The sequence below is a fragment of the Anomaloglossus baeobatrachus genome, chromosome 6 (genome assembly GCF_048569485.1).
Source record: "Anomaloglossus baeobatrachus isolate aAnoBae1 chromosome 6, aAnoBae1.hap1, whole genome shotgun sequence".
Taxonomy (NCBI): domain Eukaryota; kingdom Metazoa; phylum Chordata; class Amphibia; order Anura; family Aromobatidae; genus Anomaloglossus; species Anomaloglossus baeobatrachus.
Window position 1 is genome coordinate 413,640,247 of NC_134358.1, and position 13,441 is coordinate 413,653,687.

At 44.6% G+C, this 13,441-nt stretch overlaps 1 protein-coding gene across 4 annotated transcripts in view; it reads right to left on the minus strand.

Moving 5' to 3' along the window:
* The window catches only part of COA1 (cytochrome c oxidase assembly factor 1), a 119,613-nt gene that overhangs the window by 55,651 nt on the left and 50,521 nt on the right, over positions 1 to 13,441 (minus strand). The window contains exon 3 of one of the 4 annotated variants that reach the window (XM_075316603.1): positions 5,807 to 5,888. The exons of the other annotated variants lie outside the window; for them this stretch is intronic. The gene's annotated coding sequence lies outside the window, so the exon portion shown is untranslated. The remainder of the gene's footprint in view (positions 1 to 5,806; positions 5,889 to 13,441) is intronic. 4 annotated transcript variants of the gene reach the window in all.

A 13,441-nucleotide genomic window follows, 5' to 3' on the forward strand; every position in this document is an offset into this window, starting at 1 on the left:
CCGAAACGCGTAGAACTAGACCAATAATATCTGCTGAATATATCACTTGATCTCCTAAATCCATTCGGCAGCACGGCATGACAACTTATTTTTTCTCTTCCACTGATTGATAGAGAACAATACAGAGTGAGAACCACAAAAAAAACTAAAGCAAACTTGACAACTCTCAAGGGACATACAGGAGGCTACATATAAAAAAAGGGGAAAGTCTGCAAAAGGTGGTGAGCTTATGTTAAACAATTTCAGTAAATGGGATTAAAATGGAGCATCCCATTTATTAGCACCCCTACAACTTTGTAATAAATACACTTACATGCTTGTAAGTGACTCCTTCCCGGTCTTATGGATGGTGATCACCCGAACTGTCCTCTCTTGTTGTGATCTGGCCATAACATTACATCTCGTCAACAACTCACATGACTGAAGTTTTTGCAGACTCAATCAATGATGAGCAATATGTGGAAAGTGCATACTTACAACAAGCTGATAGATACTTATTGCCCTAAAACTGATCAATGATGATATCCTATCGACAAGGCAAGACCTGAAGGCCTAGAAAGCTCTCACAGTCATATAATGTAATCATGGTCGGACCACAACTGGTTATGTGATTGTGCGCCAGCGAACATAGAAGTAAAGTGTATAATTAATACATCTGATTGTTTAAACCCCTTGTATTAGCCTGGTTTACACAGTCTGTATATGGACCGCATCTCTCAATGTAAACTTACAGCCCCATGTGCCTAGAGGGTGTAAATTTGGGTAGCCAGACCTGGTCATTCCAGTCACTGCGTGCCTATACTGACTGTGGAATACGCTCGTGTGACCCTGCTTTAGATTTACAAATTAATTTTTCAGTTATAATCAAACAACAAGTTGCTATTTTAAATCTTTTTTTTCTGCTGATTCAATTTTTTTTTATCCTTTACATGGCAAAATATTTTTTGTAAATTCAGTTGAAATTATCATGACACCATCCTAACAGCATCTGCCGAATATATAGTTTACTGCTTATTTAATGCTGACATTATGACCATCAGATATTCCCCTGTGGTATTTTTTCCTACTACATATTTTTGCATAGGTATGATTACAGACTTCTTGAATATTTTTTTTTATTTTCGCTGTAAATTAGTCATGATTTTCTTTTAAGCCAAAGGTGAGCTTATACTTGTCAACTCTTAGAAGTTTGGGGGGTTCCAGAAAAAAGATGGTAGCAAATCGTTGGGTCCTCATTGCAAATTCCAAAAACCTCCCAAAAAGCAGGTTTCAGGAAAATTTGGCAGCAAACAGACATTTAGTAGGCTTACAGGACAGAGGGGCATGATCAAAAAGAGGTGAACTTATATTCCACTTCGTGTGCTTAAAGAAGATCTGTCACCAGGCAAAAAGTGGTCAATTTTTGTTCTTTTATCCTGCTGTTCCCCTCAGTAAACTTGTTTTATTTTTTAATATCTGCCTTACAGTTCCAGAGAGTTTACATTCAGGGCTAATTTTGGTGGTCTTTATAAAGGGGCGGTGTTCACAAGACTGTCTTTAGGCTGTTCTGCATTCTTACACTGTGAGCTATGCTTCCTTCCCAAAGAACATAAAAAATGCCCATATCTATGCAACCATGTGGTGGAATTTAAAGGGAACCTGTCAGCAGAAATGTCCCCTAAAACCTAACAGATCCCCCCTCTGCAGCTCCTGGGCTGCATTCTATAAAGGTCCCTGTTATGATTGTGCCCACTTTCTGACCGAAAAAAAGTGTTTATAAAGTTGTACCTTTTTGGCTTCTGATTCTGTAAATCCGTCACGGGGGCGGGCTGCCTGATGGCCGTTATTCTGCCCCCTGGTCCTGTATGCCGCCCCCATCGCTGATTTCAATACTTCTGGACGCCGCCCACTGCTCCAGCCATCCCCGCGCATGCCCAGTGCCCATCTCTCGGGGATGAGCACTGTGCCCAGCGTCACGTGCACGCAGGGTTAAGATTATGGGCGGTGCTGTGATGTTTATTCCTAAGCAACCGCCCATAATCGCGGGACCGCGCTTTCGGTGTAGTCACTGCTCCGCGCTCTTCCCATCTATTTCCTGCCTCGGGGCAAGATGGGAAGGAGGCGAAGTGAGGTCAGCAGCAGCGCGCTTGCGCAGAAAGAAGCAGGCCGAGGGGGAAAGCGCGGTCCCGCGATTATGGGCGGTTGCTTAGGAATAAACATCACAGCACCGCCCATAATCTTAACCCTGCGTGCACGTCACCAGCGGTGACGCTGGGCACAGTGCTCATCCCCGAGAGATGGGCACTGGGCATGCGCGGGGATGGCTGGAGCAGTGGGCGGCGTCCAGAAGTATTGAAATCAGCGATGGGGGCGGCATACAGGACCAGGGGGCAGAATAACGGCCATCAGGCAGCCCGCCCCCGTGACGGATTTACAGAATCAGAAGCCAAAAAGGTACAACTTTATAAACACTTTTTTTCGGTCAGAAAGTGGGCACAATCATAACAGGGACCTTTCTAGAATGCAGCCCAGGAGCTGCAGAGGGGGAATCTTTTAGGTTTTAGGGGACATTTCTGCTGACAGGTTCCCTTTAAATCTAATATATAAAGCTGAGTGTGCGCATGTATGTGTGTATGTCCGGGATTGGCATCTGCACCGTTGCAGCTACAGCCACAAAATTTTGCACACTCACACTTCTGGACCCAGAGAGCGTCATAGGCTATGATGTGAGGCGAAATTTTGACCCCGCGCGTTCCAATTTACCAATCAATTTTGCCTATATCTACATAATGGGGAAAAAGTGAAACGAAAAGTGTATCCGCACCATCGCATTTACAATCACTAAAATTTTGCACAGACACCTCATGTGACCCAGGGAACGTCGTAGACTATGTTTTGACAGGAAATTTTAACACCGTGCTTTACAATTACTCTCCAAAAAACATGTCTCCATTAAAGTAAATGGAGCCTGGTACAGGTTATTAGTAGGAGCTGTGATTGGTTACTATAGGAACAAAAGACATTCATAGTATAAGAAGCTTATATGTGAGGTAATAAGATGTCGGTGGGGAGACGGATAGAGAGAGACAGACAGAGAGACAGACAGAGACAGACAGAGGACAGACAGGAAAAGAGACAGACAGAGACAAACGGTGAAAAAGACAGAGACAGACAGGGAAAGAGACACACCTGGGAAAGAGACAGACCTAGAAAGAGACAGATGGGGAAAGAAACAGAGAGATAGAGACAGACAAAAAAAAGAGACAGACAGAGACAGGTGGACAGGGAAAGAGACAGACAGGGAAAGAGACAGACGGGGAAAGAGACAGACCTGGAAAGAGACAGATGGAGCACATTTCTTGGCCAATTTAGTTACATCTGTGTGGAATATCTGTGGTGTTGAAATATATGTTGTGAAATGCTTCTATTAGCTTAGTTTTTGCCTTTTAATAATTACATTTCTATCTATTTGTTCAAATCAAAGTTTATTAGAATAGAAGAAGATAAACAATTGCACAGCGCGCAGGCTAAGGGTATATATCCCAAGCTAGCTGCTAGAAACATCACAGTTCCTTGACTACACCTGCACCACTGGCGACCAAAAATAACAAGTACAATTCGTATGTGTGTGAAATAGGAAGAACAAGTTGAAAAATAAAGAGATAAAGAAGAGGAGGTGGAAGAAGAATTTAGAGACAGAAAAGACAACAGAAACGTGGGAAAGTAAGATGAAAGGGGAAGGGTACAAAGGGTTCCCACCCGAATGGACGCGCCCTCCTACATCAAAACCACATTTTCAAGGCTAACCTTCCAGGTGCAGAAATAAGAGAATGGAAAATTACCTACATACCTGCCCCCCGTGAATCCATAGACCCATATCCGGTGAGTCCCTGAACATGATCCACAGGGCCCACGTAGCATTAACTTTGTCCTTGTTGCCGAGTGTCTGATCTATCAAGGTCTCCATCCTGAGGATCTCGTTGCACTCTGCTATGAATTCATCCTGTGAGGGGATTCTAGTTTGCTTCCAATATCTTGGAATTAGGTTTCTAGCAGCTGTTAAAAAATGTCTTAATAAACCTTTCCTAAACCCTGAAGCAGAAACATTCCCAAGGGACAGAAGAGCTAACTCTTTTGTGGGCTGGATCTGCCTCAAGGATAGTTTATTGAGTAACTGGAAAATGCTCTCCCAGAATGATCTCACCGGGGGAGATGACCACCAGATATAAGTGAGGGTTCCCCTCTCCTTTTGGCATCTCCAGCACACATCAGAGACATTTCTATCTATTTGTTTTGTGGTTTTTGTGTGCAGAATACATTTTTGTGAATACATTCTATTTTGTTAACAACAGTTATTAACCCGGGCGAAGCCAGGTAGTTCAGCTAGTAAAGAATAAAGCTGAACACTTAGAGGAACAAAAGGAATGAAATAAGAACAAAAGCTGTCCACTTTGGACCTGGTGACAGGTCCTTTTTAAATCTAATTCCTAAGAGACACCAGGCCCAAGGTTAGCAAGTACACATTATCTACAGTTATTTTTTATTTATTTTTCATTGAGAACTCCCACATTTGCATACTGGTCAAAAGTTTGGCCAAACCTGTTCATGATATGGTTTTCCTTGTTCTTATTGGAATGTGCACATTGCAGATTCAGACTGTAGGCAGCAAAAGCACAAAGTGAAAAGAGTAAATAACACTTGTGAAACAAACCAGAATATGTGCTCAACTGTAGATTTTTCATACTACCTCCTTTTATTCTGATGACAAATTTACACATCCTTGGCAATTTTATCAGGTAGACACCTGGAAAGTCGTCTGGTGGTGATGGTCACACAGTTAGTGAGTTATTTCAAATCCAAGGCACTCTTACTTTGCATAGCTATAACAGAATTCTGCAAATTACATGCCAGCCTATCTGGTTTTCACTTTCTAGGACCAACATTTGTTTTTCAGAAGGAAAGTGATCCAAAACACACCATCAAAATATGCAAGGTTTATGAAACCAAGAAGAAGAGGGATGGAGAGCTGTGTCAGATAACATGGCTTCCACAATAACCCAACCTCAACCCAATAAAAAGGGTTTGAGATTAGTTGGACTGCAAGGTGAACGCAAAGCAGCCAACAAGTGCCCAGCACAGCTGGGAACTCCTTCAGTACTGTTGGAAAGCCATTTCAGTAAACAATATGATAAAGCTTCTTTGGAGAGAGCCAAGAGTGTATAAAGCTGTCATAGATTAAAATGAGGGGTATTTTTTTTTTTACCCCAACCCTCCCACCTTTTTCTTCTCTGATTTTCCTTTCTCTCTTTTTCTTTCTTGTTCATGTTTTACTCAGTATCTTCTATTCTGCCAACTCACACTTGAGTTACTGCCCCGGTTTTGTTCACTCCTCTAAGGTGGCCTTGTTATATAGTATAGAAAGGTTTTATGTTGATCCTCTGACAGTAGTTGGTTACAGTTCTCGTTGTTTATACAGTCTTGAGTTTTGTATCTCCCCATATTTTAGGAATTGATCTGCTAACAATTCCTCGATACAATGCTTGTGTTCTGACATTGTGCTTTACTCTGTACAATACGGTGTTTCCTGTGTTATTGATAATGTTAATAAAAGTTAAATTTATAAAAAAAAAAAATGAGGGGTATTTTGAGGTATCTAATGTTTGTTCGTTGTTTTGCTGCCTTCAGTCTGAATCTATACTGTGCACATTACAAAAAGAACATGGAAAACCATTGCATGAACAGATGTGACTGGTACTGTATATATGTATGATTTTGGAAAAGCATGCGTGTATCCATGTTATGAATGCAGGTAATCGTGCTTAGTTACCAGAAACTTGAAACTTTGGCAGGCTTCCTGTTGCGCGTCCTTACAACTCAATAGGTTCTTTACTAGTGTTTCAACCTGTAAGCTAAGGAGATCACAAGTAATACAGTCTGGAATGCGGAGTAAAATAAACACATTAATAAAACTAATGAATGTCACTCCCACACATGCCGTATGAAAGTGGCTGCAATAAACAGGGAATATGCTCGTAATGAGCGAAGATCAAAGCGCTCATATAAAGCCATGTAACCTAATTTTAGACTACTAAAGGAGACACTTGAAATGAATAACATCACAAATTTGCTTTATGACAGGGCCGGACAGCATACTTCATTCCTAGACACATGATCATGACAATAAAAATAAAGTGTTGCATCAAGGCAGTGTAAGCCGTATAAATGGGCCGCAATATGTTCTTCATGTTAATAGGAAAATTCTAAATATTTTGTACAATCGTTTATTAAGTTTTTAAGCCTTTTCATACTTTTCATTAATTTACTTTTAGAAAGACACGTTATTGTTCTTTTTCAATAGGTCAATCGGCGTTTTATGAAGTTTGCCTTAAACAGGCTTTACACACTGCGATATCGGTCCCGATATCGCTAGTGTGGGTACCCGCTCCATCTGTTGCGCGACACGGGCAAATCGCTGCCCGTGCCGCACAACATCGCCCAGACCCGTCACACATACTTACCTGCCCGGCGACGTCGCTGTGACCGGCGAACCGCCTCCTTTCTAAGGGGGCGGTCCGTGCGGCGTCACAGCGACGTCACTGAGCGGCCGCCCAATAGCAGCGGAGGGGCGGAGCTGAGCGGGACGTAACATCCCGCCCACCTCTTTCCTTCCGCATAGCGGCCGGGAGGCAGGTAAGGAGAGCTTCCTCGTTCCTGCGGTGTCACACGGAGCGATGTGTGCTGCCGCAGGAACGAGGAACAACCTCGTTACTGCTGCAGTAACGATTTTTGAGAATGGACCCTCATGTCACCGATGAGCGATTTTGCACGTTTTTGCAACGATGCAAAATCGCTCATCGGTGTCACACGCAACGGCATCGCTAATGCGGCCGGATGTGCGTCACCAATTCCGTGACCCCAACGAGTTCGCATTAGCGATGTCGTAGCATGTAAAGCCCCCTTTAGTGTACGTGTAAGAGAAGGAGTAAGAAAGAAATCACTTAAAGGAGTTGTTCTCTACTAGACAACCAGAAGAGTAGTCCTGCCGCTTGCACCTCAAGAACATCTCTAGAATCCGCCCCTTTCTCACTATGGAAACGACAAAAACCCTCACCGTGGCCCTGATCCACTCTCGCCTTGACTACTGTAACTCTCTATTAATTGGTCTCCCCCTAACTAGACTCTCTCCTCTACAGTCCATCCTTAATGCAGCAGCCAGGGTCACCTATCTGGCTAACCGCCACTCAGATGCCTCTGCTCTCTGCCAGTCATTGCACTGGCTGCCCATATATCACAGGATCCAATTCAAACTGCTTGTTCTCACCCACAAAGCTCTCCACAGTTCGGAACCCCCTTAAATCTCCACCCTCCTCTCTGTCTATCACCCCACCCGTTCTCTACGCTCTGCAAGCGATTTTCGACTAACATCCACACTAATTCGAACCTCCCACTCCAGGATCCAAGACTTCTTCCGAGCTGCACCAACCCTCTGGAACGCTCTACCCCAAGAAGTTAGGACAAATCACAACTTACTCAGCTTCAGACGCACCCTAAAGACGCATCTTTTTAAGGCGGCCTACCACACTCCCTAATCAGATTCGATTCACATAGTCCCTCTACAACTTCTCACAACATAACTCCACATCAAACTCCATAGCACCCAAAGGCATCTCAAGGCTCGGGCCCACTGGTCGAGGAAACCACTATCTAGCCCCCATTTCCGTGAGATGGCTGGATTGTCATTGTAAATAAGCACTTGTACCTTGCCCCCCCCCCATCTCATTGTAGATTGTAAGCTCTCACGAGCAGGGTTGTGTTTTTCTTTTTTTTTTTTCCTCTAAATATTGTATTTCTATAACTGTAAGGCTAGTTTCACACTTGCGTTGAACGGCATCCGTTGCATTGCGTTGTGTGACGGATGCAACGGATGTGTTGCATATAGTGGCACAACGGATGCAATGGATGCTGCAAAACAACGCAATTCGTTTTGTTTTTTTCGTTTTTTTTTTTACAGTTTTACCGTCGGCAGACTATTGTGAACGATCAGCTGATCGCTAACAGTAGTCCGCCGCCGGGTGATCAGCTGATCACTAACAGTAGCCGGCCACCGGGTGATCAGCCGCTCACTCACAGTAGCCGGCCGCCGGGTGATCAGCCGATCACTCACAGTAGCCGGCCACCGAGTGATCAGCCGATCAGTCACAGTAGCCGGCCGCCGGGTGATCAGCTGATCGCTCACAGTATCCGGCCGCCGGGTGATCAGCTGATCGTTTGGTTACCGACAATGTGTGCGGGGGCGGGAGCGGGGGGCGGAGTGCGGTGGGTGGAGCCGAGCAGGGCCATGGCTGAGGACGTCAGTGCTGCGGGGACTGCATCGCTAGGGGACAGGTGAGTGTGTGTGTGTGTGCGTGCGATTGTGTGTGTGTGTGTGTGTGCGCGATTGTGTGTGTGTATACATACGGAGTGCGGGGAGGGGGCGGAGCCGAGCAGGGAAGTGTCGGGCTCCCTTCACACGTAACCAGGGTTCCTTGGTTACCCGATGTGTACCCTGGTTACGGGTGGAGGGAGCCAGAGAGAGCATGCGCAGTGAAATCCAAAGGATTCCGCTGCTCAAAAAAAGTTACATGCTGCGTTCCTTCCGCCTGACGCAGCGTCAAAATAACGATGCTGCGTCGTCCGGCGGATGCAACGCTGACACTTGCATTACAGTGCGTCATCCATATAAGTCTATGGAGAATAGCGCAGTGCGTTAACGGACTGCGCTATTCTCCATAGTGACGGACTCCGCTGAACGCAAGTGTGAAACTAGCCTTACTTGTTTGTATATGATCCTCCTGAATTGTAAAGCGCTGCGGAATATGTTGGCGCTATAGAAATAAAGATTATTATTATTATTATTAGTCATGTGTCAGCTTCAGCCCTTACTATTGAATCAAAGTGGGCATCTGCGCTGACAGAATATGAAAGGTAATCTGTTACCAGACTTTTGCTATGTAATTTGAGAGCAGCAAGATGTAGGAGGAAAGACCCTGATACTAGAGCTGTGTCACTTATTAATTGCCTGCATTTTGTTATTTTGATGCAATCACTTCTTCTCAGCTGCAGATTGAATGCTGCTCCTTATATGACCCTGCCAACACCAATAATTGCTATCTGTGTACACTGTATATTGACAAAAAGCTCCTGATCGGTGAGGTTACACAAAGCAGTTGAATAAGAGGCTTGAGGCAGCAAGTCCTGTAGTGTTAATCTTGTGCTGACAAAATATTGATTTTTTTTCCACTGATATTTTACTGAAACAGCAACACACAGCCTACTAAGTGACACAATGCTGGAATGGGGGTCTCCTCCCCTACATCATGCTACTCTCAGATTAAAAAGCAAAAACCTGCTGATAAATTCCCTTTAATGAACTGCAGTTAAACAGTGACCGCTCGTTGGCTGAAGCTGTCACTGTACGAGGATAGTATATGTATTGTAATTTGGGTACTGAACAGCTCCAGTTGGCATTGTCCTTCCAGTATTGGACAACTCATTTAAGAGCTTAATAAAGGATAGGGAATTCAAAAAATGGACTTGAGGTAAGGCTACACAGTAACAAGGTGTCAAAACTGTTCCATACGTCAGATGTTCATGGTGATACAGAATGCATAACATTCAATACGCGTAAATCACTATGTCTATATTTCTGATTTGTAGTCTGTATGGTTTTAATCACAATTTAAATAAAGTATCAAGCAGCTTTTATCCTGTAGAGCTGGACTGGCACTGATGTTCTCTCTTGCGAGTAAGCATTGATGGGGAGTGCAGTCTGTGCCTGGGGATACAGAAGCCATCCATCTGGACAGCTGGCAAGACTCTTGCTTCTTTGAAGCTGTCATACACAGTTGCTTTTTACTCTTTTTGCTTGGGATGATCTGCTACAAAATCTGCAATGGCGCTCAGTGATTCCACTATTATGTGCCCAGTGACAGATTCCCTGGTAAAGCACACACCTGCCATTTCATTCAACGCCAAAATCTGTGGCCCTGGCTTGTTGGCTTTTAAAATTGTTATATCATCCATGTGAATAAAATCAGCTGTCCTTACCTTGTCTGCCTGGGTAGTGTACTTTGAGTATTATCGACATGGTTAACTAACATGATGCTCAATGTCTTCACTTACAACAAACACAATTTTCAAGTAGATGTACTGAATGCATGCCAAGGTAAGCCCAGCTGGACAAGAGTTTTCCAAAGCTCCCCCCACCCATACACTTCAGATAGATGGCGGCAGCTATGTTGTTCCATCTTCCATACTCTTCTGAAAGCTTCTATGTTTTTCTATGAGAGAATCGCTGTCTGGTGTCATCTTATCTCTGAGAACAAAATGATCAGCAGTCTGAAATCAGGCATGACGGTGTGTTATCTTCCACGACAATCATGTTCTATATGTTTAAGAAAGCCGCGGACAGTCACCTACTGATAATTTCACTACATATAACTTTCTATCAAACCCACCTTTGTAGCAGAAGTCATATCCAAATGTCTGTGTTGTGGGATCCCAGTATGCCTCCGCAGCCGCCATGACATTGAAAGCACATGATAACATGATATCTCCTGGTTCAATCTAAACCAACTTTGACACGTCCATTTCTAAGCAGTTATTGATCAGTATCCACTCCAATAATGTTACCAATCATTAACCACTCAGTGAAGGATCTGGCGCCTGGTTTAGAACAAAGGATGAGACATTGTGATAACAAACGAGTCCACACAATTTCACTGTGAGGTGCGCTACAAAGGGTTGTCGGGTACCACTCTGCATGTCAGATTCTCACAACCCAGACTTTCGGGCCCTATGCGGGCTTCACACAGTACGATCTATCGTGTGATTGCACGAGCGATCGTACCCACCCCTGTCGTTTGTGCGTCACGGGCTAATCGCTGCCCATGTGGCACAAAGTCGTTTAACCGCCGTCACACATACTTACGTGCTGAGCAACGTCGCTGTGGGCGGCGAACATCCACTTCCTGAAGGGGGTGGGACGTTTGGCGTCACAGCAGCGTCACGCAACGGCCGGCCTATAGAAGCGGAGGGTCGGAGATGAGCGGGACGTAAACATCCCGCCCACCTCCTTCCTTCCGCATAGCCGGCGGGTGCCGCGGGACACAGGTAAGCTGTGTTCATCGTTCCCGGGGTGTCACACAGTGCGATGTGTGCTACCTCGGGTACAATGAACAACCTGCACAAAGTAAAATAAACGATTTTTTTTTAAAAATAAACAAGAAGTACACGATACCCAATTTCTCACCAATTTGCAATGGCTCGTAGGTGTCACACGGGACGACATCGCCAACGAAGCCGGATGTGCATCACGAAAACCGTGACCCCGACGATCTATTGCACGATAGATCGCCTCGTGTGACACCCGCATTACTTTTGCTAAAAATAGGTGTGCTTCAGCTTACAATAAGGGATATTTCTGTGCATTTTAATAGTAAGTTATATTTAGCAAAATAATAAGTCTTTGGCTGCCCACTGGTTTTTTTTAAAGGTTGTCCATTACTTTAACATTGATGACCTATCCTCAGGATAGGTAATCAATATCTGATCGACACCCAATACCTCTTCCAATCAGTTGTTCCCGGTGTTGGTGGAAGCCAGTCTAACTCAATTACAGGGCAGCTCCATTGACAGGATAGTGGTCGTGGCTGGGTACTGCATATCCACCCCCTACTGATTTGAATAGGAGGCGGATGTGCAGTATCTGGCCGCGGCCACTATACAGTTGCACGGTGCAACTCCATAACTGAGTAGTGACGGCTGCTGCTCACACAGAGAACAGCTATTCGGTGGGGGTACCGGGTGTCGCACTCCCAACAAACATTGATGATCTATCCAAAGGCTCACTATATTATAAATAAAAAGTGCAGCTACTGACTGGTGATAGGTGCTCTTTAAAGAGTAACAGTCATTTGAAATTGTGTTTCACAAATCATTTGTACAAACTAAGATAAACATTTTAATATATCTTATTAAAAAAATATATTTTGCACTTGTGTTGCCTTTATCAAGGGCGGCAGCATCCTGTTAGTGCATTAGTTTCTGTAACCTGGGCACGTGAATACTGTTGCCTTTTATTTACTGTTACTTTTTTTTTTACTCCAAAATGTTACCAATACAAACTTCAGCTCCAACAAACCCACTAAAAACAAGCCCATATCCAGCTCTGCCATCTGGTAACAGAAATATAAGGGTCTTCCGCAGTACTGTTAGTAAAAAGGCTGAGGAAAAGTGTCATGGATCCTCCCGAGAAGAAATCCAGTGAAATTTTTTATCCCAAATCCAAATGCCCCCTTCTGTTCTGAGGCCCAAAGTCTGCATAAACTGCAGTTAAGGGGGCTTTACACGGTAGCGATATCGCTAGCAATTTTTAGCGATAACGACCGTGTAAGTACCCGCCCCCGTCGCGCATGCGATTGTTTCTGATCGCTGCCGTAGCGAACATTATCGCTACGCAGCATCACACATACTTACCTGGTCGGCGTCGTCGCTGTGACTGCCGAACAATCCCTCCTTCAAGGGGGAGGGACGTTCAGCATCACAGCGACGTCACCGCAACGTCACTAAGCGGCCGGCCAATCAAAGCAGAGGGGCGGAGATGAGCAGGACGTAACATCCCGCCCACCTCCTTCTTTCCTCATTGGGGCCGGCGGCAGGTAAGGAGACGTTCCTCGCTCATGCGGTGTCACACATAGCGATGTGTGCTGCCGCATGAGCGATGAACCACAATGCTAAACAACCCTTACCGATTTTTGACTTGTCTCCATGGTGAACGATTTTCACCATTTTTGAGGTCGCCTAAGGTCGCTGGTAAGTATTACACGCTGCGATATCGTTAATGACGCCGGATGTGCGTCACTAACAACTTGACCCCGGCGACCGAACATTAACGATATCGTAGCGTGTAAAGCCCCCTTTAGCGTCCAAATTTTTGGCAGTACTGTAGCAACTAGAGACGACTTAATTTACAAAGTGTATGTCTCCAAAAGTAAAAAGCTGGGCACCTTGTATGGGCATTACAATGTACTGGGCACTACATTGGCATATTTGCGATTTTCACTCTTCAACATCCAGTGCAGGTTTGTTTTTTGGAAAACACCTATGGAAAAGACATTGTCACTACGGCATGGTGGTGATCCTGCACTTTCCTATGGGTATTTTGTACTGATGTACTGACTGGGCCTGGGTTGCCCTGCAACTGCACCTGCACTTTAGGTAATTTTTCTGACATCTTTAGTCCAAGTATGGGTATAATGGGGACCCTGTCCAACCGTGTGCACATGCACTTTATTAGATGCTTTGGCAGACCTTTATAACCATTGCCTAGCTTTTCTCTCCCCTCTCTCTCCCTTATCTCAATCTTCAACCTTGAGGTTCGTTTTATGTTCCACCCACTAGTGTTTTTTGGATTGATGAGAGG